Genomic DNA, 8,364 nt, shown 5'->3' with positions numbered 1-8,364 from the left:
GGCATATGAAATTATGATTTATAATCAGGGGAAAAGGGAGGGATGGAGGGAGGAAACACAAGACCAAAAATCCTAACCCAACACAGGGTCCATAGCGGCTGACACCTTTCCCCTTGTTTCCTGCATTTTAGCCCAAATTAAAAACTAGGTGATGAAAGCAAATCTGTAGAAAACACTTACTCACCATCTCTTAGGAGAAAGACATAGTACACTAGTCTTGGAGGATATAAAGAAATCACTACACCCTCCAGAATTTAAATTTACCAGAGGAGTTAGGTTTCATACAGTCAAAACAAAATACCAGTTGAAGAGCCTGCAAGAATTCTAAGGTTTGATCTAGCCAGTCCACTATTAGGGAGCTATCCTGTAGGTGAGTTTCCACTTAGGCACAAAAATATTAGTAAGGATTGTCTATTGTCACACTGATCCTAGTAGTAAAAACTGAAATAATCTAGATGTCCAGCAATTAAAAAAAATGATTAAATACATAACAATACATTCATGCTATGCAATACCATGAAGCCACAAAAAGATCAAATTATTAATTAATTAGGTAAACTTATGCATGAGTTTCTCTGGTGGCTCAGCAGTAAAGAATTCACCTGTCAATGCAGGACACCGTCTGCAGTTCAAGAGATGTGGGTTATATCCCTGGGTCTGGAAGATCCCCTAGAGTTGTTGTTCAGTTGCTAAGTCTCGTCTGACTCTTTGTGATCCCATGAACTGCAGCATGCCAGGCTTATCTGTCTTTCACTATCTCCCTGAATTTGCTCAAACTGGTGTTCATTGAGTCAGTGATGCCATCCAACAATTTCATCCTCTGTCACCCCCTTCTCCTCTTGCCCTCAGTCTTTCCCAGCCTCAGGGTTTTTTCCAATGAGTCAGCTCTTTGCATCAAGTGGCCAAAATATTGTAGCCTCAGTCCTTCCAATAAATGTTCAGGGTTGATTTCCTTTAGGATGGACTGCTTTGATCTCTTTGCCGTCCAAGGGACTCTCAAGAGTCTTCTCTAGCACCACAGTTCAAAAGCATCAATTCTTCAGCACTCAGTCTTCTTTATGGTCCAACTCTCACAACTGTACATAACTACTGGAAAAACCATAGCTTTGACTCTACAGACATTTGTCAGCAAAGAGATATCTCTTTTTAATACGTTGTCTAGGTTTGTCATAGCTTTTCTTCCAAGGAGCAAGCATCTTTTAATTTCATGGCTGCAGTCACCATTGGCATTGATTTGGGAGCCCAAGAAAATGAAATCTTACACTGGTTCCACATTTTCCCTATCTATTTTCCATGAAGTGATAGGACTGGATGGCATGATCTTAGTTTTTTGAATGTTGAGTTTTAAGCCAGCTTTTTCACTCTCCTTTTTCACCTTCATCAGGAGGCTCTTTAGTTCCTCTTCACTCTCTGCAATAAGGGTGGTGTCATCTGCATATCTGAGGTTATTGATATTTCTCCTGGCCCTCTTGATTCTAGCTTGTGCTTCATCCAGCCTAGCATTTCACAAGATGTACCCCACATATAAATTAAATAAGCAGGGTGACAATATACAGCCTTGAAGTACTCCTTTCCCAATTTGGAACCAGTCCGTTGTTCCATGTCCAATTCTAACTGTTGCTTCTTGGCCTGCATACAGGTTTCTCAGGAGACAGGTAATGTGGTCTGGTATTCGCATCTCATTAGGAATATTCCAGTTTGTTGTGATGCACACAGTCAAAGGCTTTAGCTTAGTCAATGAAGCAGAAGTGGATTTTTTTGGAATTCCCTTGCTTTTTCTATGAGCCAGCATATGTTGGCAATTTGATCTCTGGTTCCTCTGCCTTTCCTAAATCCAGCTCTTACATCTGGAAGTTCTTGGTTCATGTACTGCTGAAGCCTAGCTTGAAGGATTTTGAGCACAATCTTGATGGCATGTGAAATGAGTGCAATTGTACGGTAATTTGAACATTCTTTGGCATTGCCTTTCTTTGGGATTGGAATGAAAACTGACTTTTCCAGTCCCATGGCCACTGCTGAGTTTTCCAAATTTGCTGGCATAGTAAGTGTAGCACTTTAACAACCTCATCTTTTAAAATTTGAAATAGCTCAGCTGGAATTCCATCACCTCCACCAGCTTTGTTCATAGTAATGCTTCCTAAGGCCCACTTGACTTCACACTCCAGGATGTCTAGCTCTAGGTGAATAACTACATCATTGTGATTATCTGGGTCATTAAGAACTTTTTCGTATAGCTCTTCTGTGTATTCTTGCTACCTTTTCTTAATCTCTTCTGCTTCTGTTAGGTCCTTGCCGGTTTTGTCTTTTATTGTGCCCATCTTTGTATGAAATGTTCCCTTGGTATCTCTAATTTTCTTGAAGAGATCTCCAGTCTTTCCCATTCTATTGTTTTCCTTTATTTCTTTGCATTGTTCACTTAAAAAGGCTTTCTTATCTCTCCTTGCTATTCCCTGGAACTCTGCATTCAGTTGGGTATATCTTTTCCTTTTCTCCTTTGCCTTTCATTTTTCTTCCCTCATATGGGGCTTCCCTCATAGCTCATAGCTCAGTTGGTAAAGAATCCACCTGCAATGCAGGAAACCCCGGTTCGATTTCTGGGTCGGGAAGATCCCCTGCAGAAGGGATAGGCTACCCACTCCAGTATTCTTGGGCTTCCCTGGTGGCTCAGCTGGTAAAGAATCCACCTGTAATGCGGGAGACCTGGGTTCAATCCCTGGGTTGGGAAGATCCCGTGGAAAAGGGAAAGGCTTCCCACTCCAGTATTCTGGCCTGGAGAATTCCATGGACTATACAGTCCATGGGGTCACAAAGAGTCAGACACAACTGAGTGACTTTCACTTTCACTTCTTTCTCTTCTCTCAGCTATTTGTAAGGCTTCCTCAGACAACCACTTTGCCTTCTTGGATTTCTTTTTCTTGGGTATGGTTTCGGTCACCACCTCCTGTACAATGTTACAAACCAACCCCCGTGCATAGTTCTTCCGGCACTACGCTCCTACGCTCCGTCTACCAGACCTAGTCCCTAAAATCTATTTGTCACTTCCACTGAATAATCATAAAAGATTTGATTTAGGTCATACTTGAGCGTCCTAGTGGTTTTCCCTATTTTTTTCAACTTGAGCCTGAATTTTGTAATAAGGAGCTGATGATCTGAGCCACAGTCAGCTCCAGATCTTGTTTTTGCTGACGGTATAGAGCTTTTCCATCTTTGGCTGCAAAGAATATAATCAATGTGATTTCCGTATGCAAAGAGTATATATAATCAATATGATTTTGGTACTGACCATCTGGAGATGTCCATGTGTAGAGTCCCCTGGAGTAGGAAATGACAACTCACTCCCGTATTCTTGCCTGGGAAACCCCATGGACAGAGGAGCCTGGCAGACATGACTTAGCAATGAAACTATCACCAAACTTATGTGTACTGACCTAGGAAGATGACCATTTTACACTCGCAATGAAAAGGCTAGTTCCAAAATATACACTGTGGTCCAATTTTGTTCTCTACTAGCTTGCTAGTGCTGCTAAAACAAATACCATGACCAAAATCTATTTTCTCACAATTCAGGAGGCTGAACATTGGAGGTCAAGGTATCAGCAAGGCCTTTTCTTCTGAAGCCTCTTTTCTTGGCTTGTCTCCTCATGTTCTTCCCTGTGTGTGTGTGTGTGTCTGTGTACTAATCTCTCCTTATAAGGACACCAGCCATACTGGATTAGTAGTAGTGTTGGTCGCTCAGTTGTTTCCGACCCTTTGCAACCCCACGGATTGTAGCTTACCTGGCTCCTCTGTCCATGGGATTCTCCGGACAAGAAGACTGGAGTGGGTAGCCATTCCCTTCTCCAGAGGATCTTCCTGATCCAGGGATTGAACCAGGTCTCCTGCATTGCAGGCAGATTCTTTACCATTTGAGCTACTGGGAAGGCCCACTCTAAAGGCCTCACTTTAATTACCTCGCTAAAGGCCCTGTCTCCAAATAGTCACATTCTGAAGTGCTGAGAACACATGGGCTTCAACACATGAATTGGTGGGGGGTCGGGGGTGGGGGTGGAGTGCAGGGTTGGGGGAGGGGGTTGGATACAATTCAGCCCATAATATGCTCTTAAAACATTCTGTGTGTATATGAAGGGTTTTCATTTTCAGTCTATATTTCTGAATTGCTAGAAATTTTATAATGAGTGTAAATTCATCTGTTAAATCAGACATTCTTGAAAAACTTTTTTCCAATATTTTTTGTCTGTAATTACTTTCAAATGGAACTTTCTCTTTTAAAAAGTGCCAAAAAAAAAAAAAAATAGTGTCTCAGTGGGATGGAGCCACAGTCAGGTCCTTTAAAGATGTTTGGTGTCACCTCTGCAGGGGAGGCCGCTGGCCTGGGAGCAGAGAGGAGACGTGACAAGGACACGCCTGTGCCGAGAACCAGAATCAGAAAATCTGCCAAAGACAAGACCAAAAGGCCAACGAGAACTTTTGCTTTCAGGAAAAAGAGGAGGAAAGTACCATCTCTCTTGATTTTCCATTTCTTGTGGGAGCTGCTTTTAAAGATTAGCAAATTCTCTATATCTGTGACCCATGGACTTATGGTTACCAAAAGGAAGGGGAACAAATTAGGAGATTGGGATTAACATACATACACTACTATGTATAAAATAGCTAATGAGTGAGAGCCAGCTGTACAGCACAGGGAACTCTACTCAATGCTGTGTGGTGACCTAAGTGGGAAGGAAATCTAAAAAAGAGTGATATATGTATATATACAGATAACTGATTCACTTTGCTCTACAGCAAAAACTAACACAGTATTGTAAAGCAGCTATCTGCAACAATTTTTTTTTTAAAAAGAAAATATTAGCGAATTATCTACACTTACTTAAATGGATGATCTGAAAAACAATATACCACCTGACCTGATAGTGATAAAGTTGCACATTAGAGGAGAAGGAGAAGGACGTACATGAAGGGCCTAGAAAAGGTCTGCTTGAAGGACAAAAATGTCCACAGAATTCAGTTATGGTAAAACTCAAACAGAGTCATGAAACAGTAAATAAGAAGAAAAATCAGATGAAGGAGATGAAAATAAAGCTATTCAAAAGAGGGAAGGAACTACCAGAGGAAATTTTTTTAATGTAAGGGTGGAAGATAGGGGCAGGTACTCACATGTCACATTATAAAGATAGAACAAGCACAACAAGACGATAAGCAAGAGTGTAACTGAAGAAAGTGTTTCAAAAAACATCCAAATTCAGCTCCAAGCTGAATTGTGTCCCCCCTTCCCCGCCCCCAAAAAAGATACACTACAGTTCCTAGCTCCTAAACCTCAGGAAAAAAAAGGAAATTGAAGCTGCTTCAGTTGTGTTCGACTCTTTGCGATCCCATGGACTATAGCCTGCCAGGATCCTCCTTCCATGGAATTTTCCAGGCAAGAATACTGGAGTGGGTAGACATTTCCTTCTCAAGGAGATCTTCCCGATCCAGGGATCAAACCTGGGTCTCCTTCACTGCAGCAGATTCTTTACCGACTGAGCTACTAGGGAAGCCAATGGGAGCTTATTTGGGGACAGAGACATCACTGATGGTCTGGTTAAGATGAGGTCGTTAGGGTGGACCTTAACCCAATAGGACCAAGTCCTTACGAAAAGGGGAAATTTGGACCCAGAAGATGATGTGAAGACTTGAGGAGAATGCCATGTGAAGACAGAGGATTGGAGGATGCATCTACTTGTCAAGGAACACCAAAGATCACGCAAACCTCCAAAAACAAAGAGACAAGGAAGGAGCCCGGCCCAGCTGACACCTCCAGAAACATGAATGATTCCTGTTGCATTAATCACCCAATTTGTGGTCCTATTTTATGACAGCCCTAGGACACTAATGGAGAAGGCAGTGGCACCCCACTCCAGTACTCTTGCCTGGAAAATCCCATGGATGGAGGAGCCTGGTAGGCTGCAGTCCACGGGGTTGCTAAGAGTCGGACACGACTGAGCGACTTCACTTTCACTTTTCCCTTTCATGCATTGGAGAAGGAAATGGCAACCCACTCCATTGTTCTTGCCTGGAGAATCCCAGGGATGGCGGAGCCTGCTGGGCTGCCATCTATGGGGTCTCACAGAGTCGGACACGACTGAGGTGACTTAGCAGGACACTAATATAAATACCAGATTACAAAATACAAGTTTCTGGTTAGTTCTTTACCAAAACATGAGACAATTTCTAGCCTTCTTTCTTAAAAATTATTAATTTTGCCAAGATCAGAAAAATAAAGCTTTAAACTAGTTGTTCCCATGGTTGTGGTTTAGTCACTAAGTCGTGACTGACTCTTTGTGACCCCATAGACTATAGCCCGCCAGGCTCCTCTGTTCATAGCATTTCCTAGGCAAGAACACTGGAGTGGATTGCCATTTCCTTCTCCATAGGATCTGCCCAACCCAGGGATTAACCTGCATCTGCATTGCAGGCGGATTCTTTACTGCTGAGCCATCAGTTGTTCTCATAAGCTTGGATTTTTATGACAGCAGTAAGTAATGCCATTGTAAAAAGTTTTTAATAAACTATGAAGAGAAAAATAAGTCAGTCACACTTCATAAACCACTACGTGAGCACATTTCCTTCCAGGCTCTTCTCTAATGCAGTATACACACAACACATATACACACAACACACACATTTGTACATACATATACATACACAATTTCATGACCAGAAGGACCTACTGAATTTTTATTCCCATTTTCTTTTCCCAAATGATGTATAACATTAAATATAAGAAGTGGTAGTGATACTTTTCTTGCCTATATCATCAATCAGATGAATGTTACATAACACCTAGCTGTTTAGGTATTACTATAAACAACATCATAACATAGGTCTTTGTGCAGGAACTCTCAAGCCACATCTCAGGAATTTTCTTAGATGCCTAGAAGTGGAATTAACAGGCAGAAAAAAAACAAAAAAACATTTTCAGCTTCTTCTGAATTTTGCTTTTCAAAATAAGATGAACTTGGCAATCCACTCCAGTACTCTTGCCTGGAAAATCCCATGGACGGAGAAGCCTGGTAGGCTGCAGTCCATGGGGTGGCTAAGAGTCGGACATGACTGAGCGGCTTCACTTTCACTTTTCCCTTTCATGCATTGGAGAAGGAAATGGCAACCCACTCCAGTATTCTTGCCTGGAGAATCCCAGGGATGGGGGAGCCTGCTGGGCTGCCATCTATGGGGTCGCACAGAGTCGGACACGACTGAAGCAACTTAGCAGCAGCAGCAGCATTGATCAACTGAACAGGTTTAAGTCGGATTCTGGTGGTTACTTGTGACTGGCTATAGAGCAGCTATCTTTTCTCCATTTGTGGGAATTTTTTTTTTTTTTTTTTAATTCTCCAAGGTCTTGATGCACTCCTCCTGAGGCAAAAGTCATTCAGACCCAGAGGTACGTAAGTGATGCTGGCATCAGCTCTACAATTGAGCAGAGGGCTATTTTGCAGAGCAGGCCAAGTATGTAAGTAAAGGAGGGAAGCATGCCCTGGGTTTGCCTGGGAAGTACCCAAAGGGTGCGGGGGGGCCTGGGGTGGGATCTCCACAGGATGGCGGCAGGGTGGAGGGGGAGTTGGATCCCAGGGCACACACTGTTGGGCTGTTAGGGTGTTATTACTACCTTATACATCAGCACCTTCCTGTCCCATCCCCTCCCTTTCCAACCCAGCCTGAACCCCAACCAAATGGTAGAAGTTGCTTCTGAATGAATCCCTCCAAACTGAACAGTATTCAAAGGTATCAGTAAAAGGGGGCGTTGATGGGGGTTTGCTGAAAGCTGTTTTTAGAAGCCTGGAGGGACTAGAAAAATGCATGAAACATAAAACATGGACACACATATGCATAGTAACAATTTAAACACTTGAATCTGTTCAAAAAAGTCAGTCCCATTTCAAGGTCCTGGGATAAGAAGTGATTTCTAAACAGATGTGTCCTTACAGTCTGCAAGCTGCACATGGACCAATGAGAAGGAAGTCAGAGACAGGAGTAAAGTTTGGGGGGAATCCAATTGAAGAATAACCTATTTTCATGACTCAAATCAGGCTACACTGGTATATAGCCTGGTGTTTTTATAGGTTATGTCAGAAGAATCTTTCCATGACAACAGAGACCTAGCGACCTCATCCTAAAAGTATAAGGTGTATTTAGGATGGTAGAAACATTAAGCTACCTTTGTTTAATAATCCAAGCAAAGCTAATGATAGGAATTAGGCACAATAATCTTTTTAAACTGATTCAAATAAAACAAACATTGAAGTTCCCCAGATGTTCTATTAGTTACAAGACTACTTTCATGAAAGTTTAAGTTAGTATAAAGGTACTTATACCCAGTCTTATCAG

The sequence above is a fragment of the Giraffa tippelskirchi genome, chromosome 3 (genome assembly GCF_054371585.1).
Source record: "Giraffa tippelskirchi isolate mGirTip1 chromosome 3, T2T-mGirTip1v1.2.pri, whole genome shotgun sequence".
NCBI classification, from domain to species: domain Eukaryota; kingdom Metazoa; phylum Chordata; class Mammalia; order Artiodactyla; family Giraffidae; genus Giraffa; species Giraffa tippelskirchi.
Note: the sequence above shows the minus strand (reverse complement) of the source record.